Below are 18,617 nucleotides of genomic sequence, written 5' to 3'. Positions count from 1 at the left end.
GGGGCAGTTCAATTGACACAGGATTACTGTGTTTCTCTGTACAGTATGCTTCTCCAAAAAGCTTGCTAAATGTCCCTATTTGTACATCATGAATATCTAATGCAACGATGTAATTATGAAGGTGGGGGAGGTCATGCTTGGTGTGATTGAAGAGTCTGCGGGAGGTCCTGAATATTTCAGACGGGGAGGCAGGGTGTTTGTTAACTCATGTAGAAGGAAACCCACCAACAGATACTTCAGAGGAAGACACCTGCCAGTTACCTTGTGTGCAAACACATAGCTTGCTTGGCTCTTTACAGACCATTGCTTGCATCAGACATGCTCTTGTCAGACCACAGCAGAGACTGTGTTTGTGCATATTAATGTTCTTTGCCTTTTGTCTATACTCATAAACTAATTTATTATTTTATTTTGTATGATTTATTTTGGGACTTTTATGCCTTTATTGATAGGACAGTAGACTGAAAGGAAATGAGGAGAGAGATGGGGAGTAACACGCAGAAAAGGTCGTCGGGATTGGGATTCGAACCCGCGTCAGGCTGGCATTGCAGCCTAGGGTGCCCGGACCACCACACCGGCGGCCCAGGCCCACAAATAACTTTTTAAATATTAAAAAGAATTAAACTTGAAAAGACAGGAAAATATAATTTACTTTAATTACACAATGAACAATCAAACAAGTACATATAAAATACACACATCATGAACTGATTTTTTTTTATTTAATCGCTTAAGCCCTATTCAAAAACGTTCAATAATAGCAGATCTATAACATGCATACAGCACGTAGCGTACTAGCGATGTAGATCGGCTATTTAAAAAAAGATAGCCGATCGGTCAACCAATATTATACATTGCTTGCTCCATGCGCTACCCGCCCCTCTAGACCAGAAAGCACGCTGGCTAGGCTCAGACAAACGTGAGTTGATGGGTTCAAAGCAGGTTCATGACCTGTGTCCACATGCCAGCTGCTCTTATCCTGCTGTATCTCCAGTGAAAGAAACCATTTCTACATCCAGACCTGAGCCCAGACAGTGGCATTACACGTACACGACACATGCACTGACATCTGCGTTCCTTGGGATTCGGTCACGCTGCTGTACATCAGGTCAGTTTCTCTGACTTGATAAAATCAAAGCAGCGTAGATAAATACATTATCGCCGTAAGACTTTTGTCTCATCTGTGCACAAGGATGTCTCATTACAATTTAGAACAACGTGTCCTGGATTTCATTCATATTAATTCATTCATCGGCTAATGGGCTACCAGAACATTTGGCAGCGAGATATACAGTACTGTGTGTGTGTGTGTGTGTGTGTGTGTGTGTGTGTGTGTGTGTGTGTGTGTGTGTGTGTGTGTGTGTGTGTGTGTGTGTGTGTGTGTGTGTGTGTGTGTGTGTGTGTGTGTGTGTGTGTGTGTGTGTGTGTGCGTGCATGCAGTGACCTAGATGTCTATTGTGGCCAGAAGGATTGATCACATTGCGCCTTCATTAGCCCACATAATAACATCTGGCCTTTAGACTCTATTTCCTCTACATTATCACTTCCTCTTCTTGATTTAGTTTTCCTTGCTTCTTGCTCTCTCTCAACCTACACATCCTTTCACCTCAACTCATCTCTTTATCTCGCTCTCCCTGTCTCTGTCAATCATGCATTTACTACAACAACAATGCGTCAACAACAGCCATTATGGAAAGAATGAGTAATATTTACCATTTACCAAACCAACCAGCTTGTCCGTCCGTCACTCTCTTGGTCTCTCTAAAGGTGGCCTTTCACTAGCCGATTTTTTTCAATCTGAAATCTGATAGCACCACACATTACAGGATAATCGGAGCGGGGCAGAGCAAATATCAAACATTCTTGATGTTGATCGGGCCGATCCCGATCGCGCTTTGAGCGGTCGGGCACCCCCTGAGCGTCAAAAATGCCCGATTATCGGCTAGTGTAAGGCCACCTTATCTCTCTCTTTTCCATCCATACATTTCCATCATTATTTACACAGTTTTTTTCCCTAAATGTTTCCTGCCATTCCTCTTGTCTTATCGGCTGACCTCTTGCTGTCTACATCTTTCACCTCTTTCCCTCTTGTTTCCCCCTTCCCCCGTCTTCCGCTCTGTCTGTCCCGTCTTATTCACCACATCTCTCTCTCTCTCTCTCTCTCTCTCTCTCTCTCTCTCTCTCTCTCTCTCTCTCTCTCTCTCTCTCTCTCTCTCTCTCTCTCTCTCACTCAATGTGATGGGCATACATTGACAGGCGGTAACAGAATGACAGGTCTCTCCCTGTGAGTGACACTCGTCTTGGCTCATGACTCACAGCGATGGAACTCCAGAGTTTTGTTTTGTGGACTATGAAGCGTTCAGAAAACAACACAGTAGTCCCGTGTTTACTCCACTCCTTTATTCTATAACCTTTATAAGAGTCAGTGGAGAGAGACAGGAAACAGGATAGAGAGGAGTGGAGTGACATTCCAGGAAATGGTCCGGCTGGCCCGTGATATCAAACCAGGGACTTGCTGTCAGGCATTAGAGCCTACAGTAGGTGGCATGCAGCCTATAACCATTCAGCTATCAGGTTGCCCTCAAGGTCCTGTGAAGATGATATTATTAGGAGAATGCATAGTGGTTGTTATTGTATTAGTAGACTTAGTAGACCTATGCTTTCTATGGCATCCGCCGGGAGAATCTAGACGCAGCTGCGCGACATGAGACTAATTAATTAGAGCGACAGTGAGAGAGAGAGGAGTGTGTGTACATGTGTGCGTGTGTGTGTGTGTCAATTTAACAAAGGTGCAGACGATCAGAAATCAGCAGAGAGTGAGCGACGTTTGCTCTACTGTATGCCGAATTGAAGTGGACTCGGCCCCAGACTTTTTTTTTTCTCCCTGGAAATAAAAACGTCTGGGTTTCCGAGGCTACTGTATTAGAAGCTCACCATATGGTGTCAGATATGTGTGTTCGTACGATCATACGTATGATGCGTTTGTGTGCGTGTGTGACTGCGTGTGCGTGCGTGCGTGCGTGCGTGCGTGCATGCGTGCGTGCGTGCGTGCGTGCGCGCGTGCGTGCGTGCGTGCGTGCATGCGTGCGTGCGTGCGTGTAAGACTCCATGTGCTGCAGGTGGCACTGCAGTCATCATTTATTAAAGGCTGTCATAAAAGAGGCTGTTCTGGACACAGGAAGTGCTTTACCTCACATCACTCCGGGAGCCTTGGGGCTGATTTATCTGGGATTGAGCTACTGGGGGCCTCCCCTCAGGGCTGCAAGTGCTTGTTGGGACACACACACACACACACACACACACACACACACACACACACACACACAATCTCTGTTTGACCAGTCAATCAGCGTTGCATCCTTTGCATCGCTCATTCCATTTCATCTCCCCCCCACCCTGCCCCATGTGGGTAGTTCTTTGTGCTGGTTTCCTCTCATGCCCCCTCCCCTCTTCATAATAACTAACCTGCATATCTTGAACCTTCTGAATAACCACATCTCTCTCTCCACGCTCTCTGCTTCTGTCTTTTGCGCCTCGTCTCTCCGCCCATCAAATGTAGGTCACTGTGCAGCATTGTGCCAGAGCGCAGGCTGCCAAGCATGACACACACACACACGCACACACACACACACACACACACACACACACACACACACACACACACACACACACACACACACACACACACACACACAAACATGTGCATGATGCCTGCCAACAATGTGTTTATTCCTGCCCCCCCCCCCCCCTTTCCTTCACCCTCACCTCCTCAAGGTTCACCTCCCTCAAGGTCTCGGGAGCAGAAGGTAGCGTTTTGCAACCGTCCACCGTTTTGTTTGGGCCGGGGCTTTGTTCTGTGAAGTAGACGACGGGGTTAATGATGTCACACGTGCGCATCATGCTGTAGAAGCCGTCGTTCAACTCCCACCTGAGTTTGTCTTGTATCAGTTTGTCTTGTATCAGTTTGTCTTGTATCAGTTTGTCTTGTATCAGTTTGTCTTGTATCAGTGCTGCAGGATTCACCACAAACAAAGACTGAAGGGCCTTGAAGGAGAGAAAGTGGGACTTTTACACTGCCTGCTTGTATTTTAAAGATGATTTCTTTACTTCTTCTGTTTTGTATGTGTCTATGGAGTTAACATTACTCTAATACACCAGGTGTGGTTAGAATATGAAATATATCGAAATGACAGTGATATAGTAACATCACAATATCATCCCCTCCCCCTTTATCATACAGCAACAGCTGTGGGTGCGGCTTCAGTTCAGGTGGATCACCACCCACCTGAAAACCAGGCATACTTAATGAACTGGTGGGTTTGGCCACATAAAAACATAATTTTAACACTTTATGTACACTTTTTTGAAAAACATCTTTCTCCTCGTATAATCCTAGTACCTGATGATCATGTTTTTTTAGGGGGATCACGGCATTCAATTTTTAATAAGCATGAGAATACAAACACAAATACACATGCACACCAAGGATAATGCATGCATTTGGTTAAGCTCTAACACTCACACACACAGACACTCACACAACCCCATCGTAATGTCATATATCCACCCTCTCTCTACCCCAATGTCTAAAAAGTCATCGCTATAGCAACCCTTTTAAGTGACATTTATCCTCGGAAATGATGTCATTGTTATGGACTGTACGACCTCCCTGACCTTTTCAGCGCGTGACCCTTGGCCTTAGAGTGTGTGCACGGGCCATTATTGCGACGACCTCTCGCTGTGTGTGTGAGCGCAAAGGAGACGCGGTAATGGAGTGAGTTCAGAGTTCAGGAACAGGAGGACCAATTGCAATTGGGAAATGGGAATGGGGGGGAAAGGGCTACAGATAAGGGGACATGCATATACTCTATGCAGCATGTATATGTACACCCCAATGCGGTCACACACATACATCCATACAGAGACCCCCCAGGGAGGGTCATTAGTGAGCTTGGTGAGTGCAATACCTATTATAGGCCAGCAGGGAATAGAAGGCGATAGACAGGACATGATGGTACTCACGCGTGTGTGCGCACGCACGCACGCACGCACGCACGCACGCACGCACGCACGCACGCACGCACGCACGCACGCACGCACGCACGCACGCACGCACGCACGCACGCACGCACACACACACACACACACACACACACACACCACTCTGTGGTCTCATGGGTCTGGTCGGTGAGAGGGAAGTGGAAGGGACATGGTATATTGTGTTTGTGTGTATGTCAATAATCCCTCTCAAAAGACAACACACGGGCTACAATGGTTCTCTCCTTTTAGTTTGTAAACACTGTGGTTATTGTACCCTGGCCTCCCTATTTTGAGCATGTCATGTTGACCGACGCCTCGTCACGACGAGAGGCATTGTGAGCATGTAAATCTTCAACTTCATATGATCTGCATGGTGATTTGCCTTCATCTGGAAGGGAGACAAATATAGTAGGATAATGTATTATGAATAATAAATGAATATATGATTGAGTGGATGTATCTGACCCAGTAGGCTCCCGGGGTTGTATGTGTGTAGTATCATTAGTATGTATGGGTACAGAGGGATTCCCTCTTTAAAGGCATACTAATGGGGTCACACACGCACGCACGCACGCACGCACGCGCGCGCACACACACACACACACACACACACACACACACACACACACACACACACACACACACACACAGTCTCAACTCCGTCTCAGTCATGATGCTTTATAGGTTTATTACTAATCTACTCATGTTAAAACCAAACAAACAAACATCCTCCACTATAGTGCATGCTTCAGTAGATTATGATATTAAAGCTAATTATTTCACAGTAAATGCAACCTTGAGATGACGGCATTGTTGCTGATCTTCAATTAACCTTTAATCACTTGAATTTAATCAATGATAGGCTCAAGAAAGGGAACTGTGTGTGTGTGTGTGTGTGTGTGTGTGTGTGTGTGTGTGTGTGTGTGTGTGTGGGGGGGGGGGGGGGGGGGGGGATTGGAGGTTTTTTTTTAAAAATCTAATCAAATGACTGTTGTATTTCAATGCCCCCATGTTTCAGCACATGGAGCTGTACTGTTCAGTTCTTGTTTAAATAGATGTCCTTGCAACATGTCACAGAACTGATTATAGACATGACTGTTTAAGTGTTGTTCAGTGTACTTAACTTTTCCAGCACTGTATAAGGTACTGTACAGTAGCAGAGGAAACGTTAAACAATCTGTAGGAAGCCATTGTAATGAGAGGTGAACCATGTAGATGACAGGGGCCCACATTAGCAGCCATGTCTGTGAGACTGATATATAATTTGGTGTACCGTCAATAGAAATTAGTCACACACTCTCTCTCTTGCAGGCATAACCTGATTATGTCAGGGACCACATGTGCTGAGCTCCATATTAGCTGTGTCATCTCTGAAAACCTGAAGAGAGGTTGAGTATGGATGGATGGATGGATGGATAAATGGATCATGTGTGTGAGGTGTAGGGCAAGCCGCAGAGTAGGCTATTCACCTCTGACGCATGTGCACACACACACACACACACACACACACACACACACACACACACACACACACACACACACACACACACACACATAGTCCGACTCCATACTGCTCGATACTATATGGTGAAGGTCATATGGAGGTCAGGTGCACTGGCTCTTTTCCTACTGAGACTCATTCATATATTATAGGAACGTTCACATGATCAATCTTTCATTGCCTCCTCTCTGCCTTTATACATGGCCGCACGCACGCACACACGCACGCACGCACGCACGCACGCACGCACGCACGCACACGCGCACGCACGGTCGCACGCACCCACGCGCGCACGCACGCACGCATGCACACACACAGACACACACACACCAACAATTGGTTAGTTAATGCAAACAAGGTGTTACAAAGCCATTAAAATACAGTACACTACCTCTTATCTTGGAAATACCACATTGTCAGCATTGTCACATCGAAGAGTTCATTATTTTTGCCACCTTAGGTCTTTTGGGGTGAGTAGACAAATTCTTCTTTTGTTTTTATACTTACGTAATTACAAGTTCCCAAACTTTTTTGCTCGAGACCCAAAGATTTGATATCTGAGTCCTATAGGACCCAAAGCTGTTTGCTTTTTTGTTTTTGCTTAAAAAATATATATAATTAAAAAGAAAATGTAGGAAATAAAAAATCTATGGATATTTACTCACGACCCATACAAATGTGTCCGCGACCCACAAATGGGTCCCGACCCAGTGTTTGGGAACTATAGTGTTCTACTGTCATACTACATGTTTGAACATCAAATTTCCATCAAATCATCGGTGAGTTTGTAGATTGGCTATTTTGACGAAAGAGATGGTATACCGTTAGGGTTAGGATGAGGGGAAAAGGGAGTTGGTCAAGGGTAGAGCCCTGGGGGACTCCGGTCAACCTTTTATTTAACCTCTATTTATACGGGTGAAATCCCATTGAAATACATACAAGATCTCTTTTATTCAAGGGAGCGATTTACATGGTTGCAGCAGTATAAAAACGTGCAAAACATTGAACATTAAAAAACAGAACATTTAAAAGTACTTTATGAAGGTAACCGTGTCAACTAATACAGTAAGGTATAAGTTGTACCTCTGCTAAAAATACCTCTGCTAAAATATTGTAGGCCAACTACTTGAGAAAACTATGAATCTGCCTACCATAAGTAGGTACTGTAAGTAGGTCAGAGTGGCGTATTGTTGGTATCGGCCAAGCGTGTCTATCCCCTTTTCAATGCGCTAGACCGCTGGGAGATGGATTGCTAAGATGGAGAGCAACATGCACCCACAGTACCATCAGCTCCCAGTACTTACCACACGTCTTCAAGCCATGCTACTCATGCACTGAGTTGGTGGTGCCTGGGATCGAACCCAGAACCTTGTGGTCCGACGGCGAGTGCTCCGCGAACTGAGCTCCCATAATATTACATATATTCACACAGCAGAAGTCTGGCCAACAACATTGTCTCTGACCCCAGCCCTGTCCCACAGTGACAAAATGTTACCATCAAACTGGAGATTTGATGGTAACATGATGTAATAGGCGTAGACTGAAACACTCATCATCATCATATCACTAACACACACACACGCGCACACACACACACACACACACGCACGCACACACACACACACACACACACGCACGCGCACGCACGCACGCACGCACGCACGCACGCACGCACGCGCGCGCGCACGCACGCACACACACACACACACACACACACACACAAAACACAGTCTCCTCAAGTAGGGCATGCTGCTCCATGATGCCCTTCGGCACGGCACTTAACCCAGAAAAGCGATGTGTCCCCCCAGATGTTCAGTATGTGCTGTGCTGTGGTCAGTTGGCAGTAAATAAGTATAAAATTAAACTAGGGTTGAACTGACTCATTATCAGTCCCCGCCTGTAAGGATGATGCAACATCTAATTCGGGATACAGCATCACTACAGCTACTGTACACTGTACTGTTGAACTGGCAGATGCCATTTCAAAATCAATAGAGCCTGCAAGTTTTCTCTGGAAGGGAGAATGTGGAGTTGCAGTTCAGAGGAAATACTTTATATCCCCCATGGCCTACTGTAGGTATTTGAGGATTCTTTAAGCAAAGTTTAATTTTTTTTGCAGGATTGTGCAGCTCTAATTAGATTTTATTTACATTGTTATAATCAATGCAAATTTACATCATGTGGAAGCCAAGTCTATGGACTTTTGTTGTTTGTTTGTTTAGACTAGAGCCTAATTCAAAATAACCGGTCACCATGCCAAGTCTATGGACTTTAATGTTTGTTTAGGGCAGTAAATTACAACATAAGACGTCATCTGGCTGAAATAAATACTGCCCTTGCTGCGCCCCTCACTTCACACGAGTGTGATTTCTTAATTCATCCTCACTGGATTTGATATCCTCCTGCATATGATGTACCATCATACATAATGTATCAGCAGATCCCCTACTACTGTATGACATCATGCTCAAATCATTTAGCTCATCTTGGCTTTTATAGTGTTCCGGGCTGTGTAAGGAAAAGACACAATTGTGTGTAAATAATGCGAGGAGGGTTTGCATCGGTGGAGGGATATCTACCATAAAATAGTATTAGTACAGTATACAGTGTACTATATATATATATAGGTTACATCTATGCGTGTGTAGTAGATTGTACGTATGTGTGTGTCTGTGTGAATACAGTATGTGTGTTCCTATGGTCTGCTGTCCTCCGGCAAGTCTATAAACGAATGCACCGAGCAGAGATAAAAGGCAGGGGGTGGTGCAAGGGAGAGAAAGATGGAGAAATTGTGGATTCCCATTAGTATTTTGCTCTCTCTCTCTCTTTTCCTGCTCTTTGTGTCCTAAGGAACAGCATGTGAACCTAAGGCTCTTTGAAGGCTGCGCACAAAAATTAAGTAAATGAAACAACAGACTTGAGATGTCTGACATTGTGTTAACACACTCTTGCACATTCAGACAATTACACAGATGCATGCACGCACGCACACACACAGACAGACACACACACACACACACACACACACACACACACACACACACACACACACACACACACACACACACACACACACACACACACACACACACACACACACACACACACACACACACACACTATCAGACATTCTGCGTTAGCTCATTGTGTACTGTGGCAAACAAAGAAATGGTCAAATTCAGCACATCTAACTAGAATGTCTGTTCTTTTGATCTCTGTTGCACCATCTTTATTACTTTCACTTGCATTGTTGATAGCAGTCTTAAAACTTAAAAGCTTCAAATTATAGCTGACCTCCTCTATAGCAGTGGTTTTCAACCCCTGGGTCCCCGGGGGGGACTTTTTAAGACATTTTGTTAAAGGCAAAACATTTAGAAAATAGCCAAGCGTTGTGAGCTTGTAGATCAGCTATTTTCACAATATTTATCTATGAAACCGAGTCAAACTAATTGTAATTCCTCAACTTCTACAATTCAAGTGCTTGTCAGGCCGGGGGGGGGGGGGGGGGGGTCCCTGGTTCAATTATGATTATTTGTAATACACAAATCTTTCTCAGGTATTTTTCAGGAATATTTTATTGTAGTGTAATAGATTGGTCTATGACTTTATTGTAACTGAACTTCCTTGCCTTGTTTTCTGATATATATCGGGAGATGTAGCCCGTTGCATTTTTAGCTCACGATTGTGCCTTTGCTACTGTGCATAGTGCAGGAAAACGAAGGTAACACTCATGCAGTCAGTCAAGAGAGGGAATCCGTTCCATTGTCAAGAGGATATAAACTGCTAACTCCCACTCAGCAGTCAGCTGTGTGTGTGTGTGTGTGTGTGTGTGTGTGTGTGTGTGTGTGTGTGTGTGTGTGTGTGTGTGTGTGTGTGTGTGTGTGTGTGTGTGTGTGTGTGTGTGTGTGTGTGTGTGTGTGTGTGTGTGTGTGTGTGTGTGTGGATGTGTATATGTGCAGGAACCTCTGTGTCTCCAGCAACCCATTCTTAACATGACGTTTCTTTTTACAGAAACCGTTGTAAAGTTGTTGTTTTTTTACGTCTCCTTACAGGTCTGAGAAGTTGTCACCGTAGCAGTGGGTGAACTCACAGAAGACGGTGTCTATTCAACGCTTGCGATACGAGTAAGTTGATGTTCACGTTTGTCTGAGTGTTTGCTATAAGCGGTACTTTCTTCAGAGTATGTGCACAGGTGTTTCAGAACCCATCACTCCATGTCAAATTAATGTCTTTGTGGCAGGCCTTGTCGAGCGTGGACTTCAACTCGCTCTGTCAGCTTCCCGGCATCAACTACACACACACACACACACACACACACACACACACACACACACACACACACACACACACACACACACACACACCGCATTGTGTGTAAGTGAGTGTGTGTGTTCAGACTGAGAGTGGAGCAGAAGGGTTATGGTTCAGTAAAGTTGAGATGTATTTGAAGCAGCTCCTCTCCACTATGCTGCCACTCCTTAAGACCCAAGAGGGGAAGTGAAGAGGGGGAAGGACGAATACAGGTATCTGAGAAGGAGCCTAGAGTACTTTACGTGGGGGTGGGGTTGGGGGGGTCTTCCATCACGCCATGGTAGGGCCACAGGAGAGGGGTACTGCGGGTAATTGTGTGTGATGGGGTGGTGGTGTTTGTGATTAGGAACATGGGGAAGCCCGGAGGGTTTGCACATAGTGGTTGTCGAGGTGATGATAGTGGCGTGTGTGTGTGTGTGTGTGTGTGTGTGTGTGTGTGTGTGTGTGTGTGTGTGTGTGTGTGTGTGGGGGGGGGGGGGGTTGGGGTGCGGTTAGTGTGTCAGTGCCTTGGGCACCACCACGGTCTCAGAGTGAGCGAGAGAGAATGGCAGAGAAAGAGAAACTGTATAAAAAGAGAGATATGAAGCATTAGATATATACTTAATACCAGCTCTTGCGGTGATAGAGATGAGACAAATTGCTATCACCATGTGTAAATGGTTCAGTGAGACTAAACCAGACATGTTCAAAGTCTGTCCCGGGGGGCAATAATGGCACAAGGGCAGATTTTATATGGACCGCAGATTTATTGGACTGTAAATATATACAGTAATAGCAATGCATCTGAGAAAAGGCTGAATTGTTCAGGAGGAACGTCGCAGTGGAAAGAGAGTCGTCGGGACTAAAACATAATAAGTTGCGACGAAAACGCCAGGCCGCCGCGTCCTGTCGTCCGCCGCACGATGAGTTCACTGTCTCTCCAATTGTTTTTGTTTTCAAGCCACTAAGGATGCCAATAAATAAGGATGGAGTAAAGACAGAGAAAAACATGGCAATGGGACCTGTTGACAGACAATTAGGATCAAACGGGTGAGGATGAGATGGTGAAGAGAAAGGAAAGATTTATTTTGTCTCAGAAGACAGCAATCACCTACCCCTCCAAAATGTCTCTAATGGCATGCCATGTTAGTGGTAACTATTTAATACAGGCTACCTGTAGAATATGAATGCTATTCAGTGTACAACGAATATGAATACCTGCAGGCCAATGATCTAATCTATTTCACTCCATTTTATCATAGGGGCATTACTTTTGGTCGTAAGATTTTGTGGAAATCCACCTTCAAAGTAATTTGAATAATATATCATTATCAAAAGGCTTGAAGGGAAAGCTATGAGCAGATTGTTGGACATATTACGATGTTGGAAGAACTGATAGTCATGCTTTAAGCTTTAAATAGCTTACAGAGAGCTCTGAAAGCTCTGATAACAAAACATATCCGTAAGGGTTCATTACAATGCATTTGACTTCAAGTGAGAGGAAAAGAAAGGAAATACAGCTACTACTACTTTAGATGCACTTATCACTGTAGTGTAAACATGACTGAAGACCTCAGCATGGATGTTAATGGTGGTCTTTTCTTTAAGAATTTGACTCTAATGGAAGAATCCATGCATAATTTAGGGGTTTTGCATAATTGTCTCATTTAGCATGTTCACTAAATTCATGCTAATTCCCTGTGATTTCTAGAAGTGGGTTAATATTTTCATCATTGTGTGCTGTGAGTTGCGTGCTAATGGAAGTTTTTTTTTCTCCAGCTTCTGGCTTCTTGTTTAAAGTCACCAGAGAATACACTCTGACACAGAAAAGCATGCACAGACTTGCACTCACCACATGGATACACATGAACTTGCGCACGCATGCACGTATACACATTGCAAAAACGGGAAAACCCCATAGTCTTGTTTAGAAGTATAGTGTCCAGATCCCATCCATTCATCTAATGGCCTTCATTGCACACTCAGTAATGTTTTTGGGAAAGTGCTTAATGTTCTCAGCAGTGTGTGAGAACATTAAATACACACACAGGACCACAGGTTCACAACCTGAGGCTCTCACACGAGACAAGTCTGACCTGGTTGTGCTATCCTGTCTAGCCTGGTAGGTCACCTTGGTGTGTGTGTGTGTGTGTGTGTGTGTGTGTGTGTGTGTGTGTGTGTGTGTGTGTGTGTGTGTGTGTGTGTGTGTGTGTGTGTGTGTGTGTGTGTGTGTGTGTGTGTGTGTGTGTGTGTGTGTGTGTGTGTGTGTGTGTGTGTGTGTGTGTGTGTGTGTGTGTGTGTGCGTGCGCGCGTGACCGTGCATGTGTGTTTATGTGTCATAGACCACAACTCACACAGCTGAGCCAACCCTGGCACAAATAAGCATATAATTTGTGTGTTTGTGCACATGTTACAGCAGCACAATTTATTACAATTTGGAAAAACTCTAATAATAATTTCGAAAAGGCAAGAGTTTGATTAAATTGGTTGATTTTGTTTTTTCATTGAAAGAAAAAAGTCATGTATTTGAACATGTGTACAAAGGATAAACCATGAAAAAGAGAGAGGCAGTAATTTATTCTTAGAAGAAAGCTAGTAATTGTTTCAGATATCTTGCAAAATATTCTTGTCAGAGAAACCCATTATTATTGAAATTGAACAAATCCATATTAATAGCCAGCCACTCACACTTTTTTTTAAACTCTTTATTTTTTGAATTTTTGAATATGCAAGAGACACAAAAGACAAACAAGGCATACATTAAAACAAAAACATCAACAGAAGAAACAGAATAATAATAAAAACAAACAAACAAACAAACAAATGAGGTCATGGGATGTACAGCACAAGCAACAACAATACATATTACAGACTTTTGGATTCATTGACAACCGGAAAGACACAGCCCATATTCACTCCATATCCGCCCCCCAGCTAAATACTCTATCCATTTCTCCCATCTTCTTTCACCCAGCTCTTTTTGCAGTCTTAAAGAATAGGTCATCTGTTCTAGGAGATGTAGTTGTTTCACAATGTTGATAAATAGGTCAGCAGTAGGACAATTCTTTTGTAACCAATTTCTTGTAATAGCTTTTTTGCTTGCTACAAGTAAAATCTTAAGTAAGTAGGAGTCATCCTGATTTAGCCCATCTGGGAGTTGTCCTAGGTACAAAGATGTGAATGTATCATCTACTCCAAAACCCATAATGTTTGAGATGAAGTGTCACTTCCTTCCAAAATGGTTGAATTACAGGACAAGACCAAAATACATGTGCATGATCAACCACTGTATCTCCACATTCTCTCCAACAATCCATATGGTTACCAGTCTGTTTGGACTTCTGTTTTGGAGTAATAAAGAAGCGAATCTGTTTTTTCCAACAAAAGTCTCTCCAAATCAAGGAATTAGTGGTCGTTGATTGCGTTTTCCATGTATTCATCCATACTTCATCACTTATGTCAATGCCCATCTCTTTTTCCCATCGCTCTTTCACATATATTGTAGAATCCTTTTTCAACGATATAAGTCCATTATATAGTTTACTTACAAGACCCCTATTACTTCCTGAGCCATAAGCATTTGTAAATATAGTGATTAGACTTGTTGTAATACCTGGAGTAGACCCTTTTACCTTTTTACCAAAATAATCCCTTACCTGCAAGTATCTATAAAAGTCCTGGTTAGCCAACCCATATTTCTGCTTTAAGTTTTCAAAACTATCAATATCTCCATTTCTAATCATAGTACATATAGAGGTGATGCCATTGTGGTGCCATTGTTTGTACCTATTGTCTAATACTGCTGGTATGAAGTCAGGGTCATATGCTGGCCAACTTAAAAGTTTTGCCTCCCTCTGAAGATGGAAGCGTTTAACAACTTCCAGACATATTTTGAACGATACATTTACCCACTGACTCCTTTCTCTCTGTCAGTGCAACCCAATAGTGACTGTATTGGTATATCCATCAGGGACAACTCTATGCTTTTCCATTTTGCAATGTAGGGTCGGTTACACCAATATACCAAGGGTCTTAGCTGAGCTGCTAGATAATAGTCCCTTAAAGATGGGAGAGACATGCCTCCTCTCTCTCGGGGCAGTTGTAAGGTAGAAAATGTCACCCTTGGCCTTTTTTTATCCCAAATAAAACGTGAGATATGTTTATTCCATTCCCTGAATTGTTTTAAAGGTATTTCCACTGGCAGTGACAAAAAAAGGTATAATAATCTGGGTAAAATTACCATTTTGACTGCTCTTATTCTGCCGGCTAAATCGAGAGGAAGCACGCTCCACCTGCCAAAATCATCATACATCTTTTCCGTTGCACCTTTGTAATTTACGTCAAACAATTGTGACAGGTCCTTGGGCAAATTCACACCTAGATATTTAATATGAGATGAATACCAATTAAAATTGTATTTTGTTATGTTTTCTTGTGTATAGCCAGCCACTCTTAACCCAAACCACCCCCTCAGCTCACACAGAAATCATTGCTTGTTCCAGAATCAAAAGTCTTACATCCTCAGTGTTTGCTTTCTCTCTCCCCCCTCTCTCTCCCCCCTCTCTCTACCCTCTCTCTCCCCCCCTCTCTCTACCCTCTCTCTACCCTCTCTCTCCCCCCCTCTCTCTACCCTCTCTCTACCCTCTCTCTACCCTCTCTCCCACACGCTCCTCTCTTCAACTCTCCCTCAAGGTTTTCATCATAAATCAAAGGACATTGACCTAACAATTCCTCAAAACAAACATCACTCTTCACATACAGGACTTAGAAATGACCCCCCCCCCCACACACACACACACACACACACACACACACACACACACGCGCGTGCGCACACACACACACACACACACACACACACACACACACACACACACACACACACACACACACACACACACACACACACACACACACACGCGTACACACACACACACACACACACACACACACACACACACACACACACACACACACACACACACACACACACACACACACACACACACACACACACACATCCACTCCACAGGGTTTCCACCACCACATTGCTTGTAGTGCTGGTAGCGGGATTGTTTGTCAACATTTTGGAGCATGCAAGTAATGTGCACCCGCTGCTGCTTTCCCGGAGCATGCCTCTACTGTGCTCTGCATGCTCCGCAGTATGTCTATATATACACTGTACATCTACTATCATTATTAATGTAGTGTGTACATTTCTATACTATAGGGAGAGAAGTAGTGACCTCATTTATTTCTGTGCTGCATTTCATTCTCTCGCTAAGCAAAATCTCTCTCTGTCTTCCTCTTTCCCTCAAGTAGAAAGAGAGAGAGAGAGACATTGGTCTGTAGTTCAAAGCACATTCTGTCTTAAGGCTCATATTGAGCTGTATATCGCTCGATTCTTCTTTCTTAATCCCTTCCCTTATCTCCTCAGATGTGTGAGAGTTTGAGCGTGTGTGTGCGCGTGTGTGTGTGTGTGTGTGTGTGTGTGTGTGTGTGTGTGTGTGTGTGTGTGTGTGTGTGTGTGTGTGTGTGTGTGCGCGTGTGTGCATGCTTGTACTGTATGCATCTGTGAGTGTCTTTTTTTGAGTGGTGCAACCACTCCAAGGAACAGCAATGTCCGTGTCTGTCAACCGTGTGTTCAACCGTGTGTTCAACCGTGTTTGTGTGTGACTATGAGCACCAGTACCAATGAGTACCAAAAGTGGCGCTGTTGTGCCAGAAACAGAGAGAGAGAGATAGTGCTGCACTGTTGCCTGCTAATGAGAGAGAGAGAGGGGGGGGGGGATTTGCACCACTCAGTTCACACAGGTGTGATTTTTTAGTTTCTACTGACAGGATTTCAGTTCTTAACAATGAAAGGGTGATGCAGGTTAGTTTTCTCAACAGATGGGTTATGGAGCAGTCCATGTGTTTACTGTTTAGTGTGTGTGTGTGTGTGTGTGTGTGTGTGTGTGTGTGTGTGTGTGTGTGTGTGTGTGTGTGTGTGTGTGTGTGTGTTGGTGTCTGTGTGCGTGCCACTGTGCGAGAGAAAGAGAGAGAGAGTGTGTCTGTGTGTTTGTTGCAGATGTGTCTTACTGTCTTCATCCAGATGCACATCTGTGTGCATCTTTGCGTGTGTGTGTGTGTGTGTGTGTGTGTGTGTGTGTGTGTGTGTGTGTGTGTGTGTGTGTGTGTGTGTGTGTGACTGTGTGTGTGTGTGCGTGTGTGTGTGTGTGTGTGTGTTCGTGTGTGTGTGTGCGTGTGCGTGTGCGTGTGTGTGTGTGTGTGTGTGGGTGTGATTGGCACACCAAGCCAGCCATGCTTGGGTATCTGTGTCCACCTCCCCAGGGACAGATTAGGTGTTTAGTTGAATGGTGTTGGGTTGACATACCACCAGATGGTTTATGCATATGCAGTGTGTGTGTGTGTGTGTGTGTGGGGGGGGGGGGGGGTGGCTGGGTGTGGAAGGGTGTGGTGGTTTTCGGTGTAAATTGGGTATTACCCTCAAGGCGAAAAGCTGTTGTCAAAAGTGGCCATTATTTCACTGCTTCCATGATGTAGAGTAATTATTACCGCAAGCTTTCATTTAAAATGTCATTTATGAAATTATCTTTTTCCATTGTATAATTTAGTAGATCAAAGTGTCGTCATTAGTGAGGTTATTCACTTACTCCCGGTACTAGTGTACAGTATATAGTATCTGTACTGTGCACACACACACACACACACACACACACACACACACACACACACACACACACACACACATACACACACACACACACACACACGCTCACACACACGTGTGTGCGTGCGTGCGTGCGTGCGTGCGTGCGTGCGTGACTGTGTGTGCCTGCGTGTATTGTGTAAGGTTAAAGTACTACAGTTAGTGCTGGTTGCAGCGCAGAATGCAGAATACAGGATTAGTATTCTCTCGGTGCCACGTGTGCCAGGCTGCCAGCACACCCGCGAGGCACAGGGATGGGGATTACCAGTGGGCAGGTGGTCTTGGCATGGGCCACAGAATGGGGAAAGGGGTGGTTGTGTCTGCTGATGCGGGCACAGGGGGGCATTTGAAGGGAAGGGCAGGCTATAGGAGGCATTTGTAGGTCACATACTGTATATACTGGTGGTGATTGTAGGATGGGATGGGAGAAGGGTGACGGGTGAGGTAAATATGACATATTATATAGTTGCTGTGAGTGGTAACCTTGTATGTCCACAACCGTTCCTATTTATTATTATTAAATTAAATTAAATTCAAAATTGTGATGCAACGCGCGTTGTGAGCTTCTGTTTCCAGTGCTTTTGTGCGACACTTGTATGAGGAAGAAGGGCATTCATTTACAAGAAAACACAAAATGTTAAAATGATGGTGATAGGATGTTTCTGCCTGACAGCAACATTATAATTGTCTCCACCAGGCCGAAGGCATGGGGAGAGAGTATGTTTTGCACTCCGTCCGTGTGTGTGTCCGTCCGTCCGTCCGTGTGTGTGTCCGTCCTTCCGTCCGTCCGTTACCAGCTAATCTCCGGCACCGTTAACCCGGTCGATGCCAAACTTTGCACACACACTCCCTGGATGCCAACGATGAACCTTTGCCCCGCATTTTCCAGAACGGCCTGTTATAGCGCCACCATGAGGCAGCTTTTCACATTTTGTACCTAAAACTGCACCGATCTGCGTAAAACGTTGCATGCACACTCCCTAGAGGCCAAGGACAAACCTTTGACCTGCATTTTCCGCATCTGCCTTTTATAGCGCCACCAGGAGGCCGACTTTTGTAAAACACATTTTTTGA

General features: G+C 44.4%; 1 protein-coding gene across 7 annotated transcripts in view; it reads left to right on the top strand.

The window, feature by feature from the left end:
* nfasca (neurofascin homolog (chicken) a) overlaps window positions 1–18,617 on the top strand; it is a 129,881-nt gene that overhangs the window by 54,048 nt on the left and 57,216 nt on the right. For all 7 annotated transcript variants that reach the window (XM_079509416.1, XM_079509418.1, XM_079509420.1 and 4 more), the window contains one exon: window positions 10,594–10,665. The gene's annotated coding sequence lies outside the window, so the exon portion shown is untranslated. The remainder of the gene's footprint in view (window positions 1–10,593; window positions 10,666–18,617) is intronic.

Source organism: Electrona antarctica (assembly GCF_951216825.1).
Source record: "Electrona antarctica genome assembly, chromosome: 9".
Classification (NCBI taxonomy): domain Eukaryota; kingdom Metazoa; phylum Chordata; class Actinopteri; order Myctophiformes; family Myctophidae; genus Electrona; species Electrona antarctica.
Note: the sequence above shows the minus strand (reverse complement) of the source record. Positions and strands in the feature narration are given on the sequence as shown.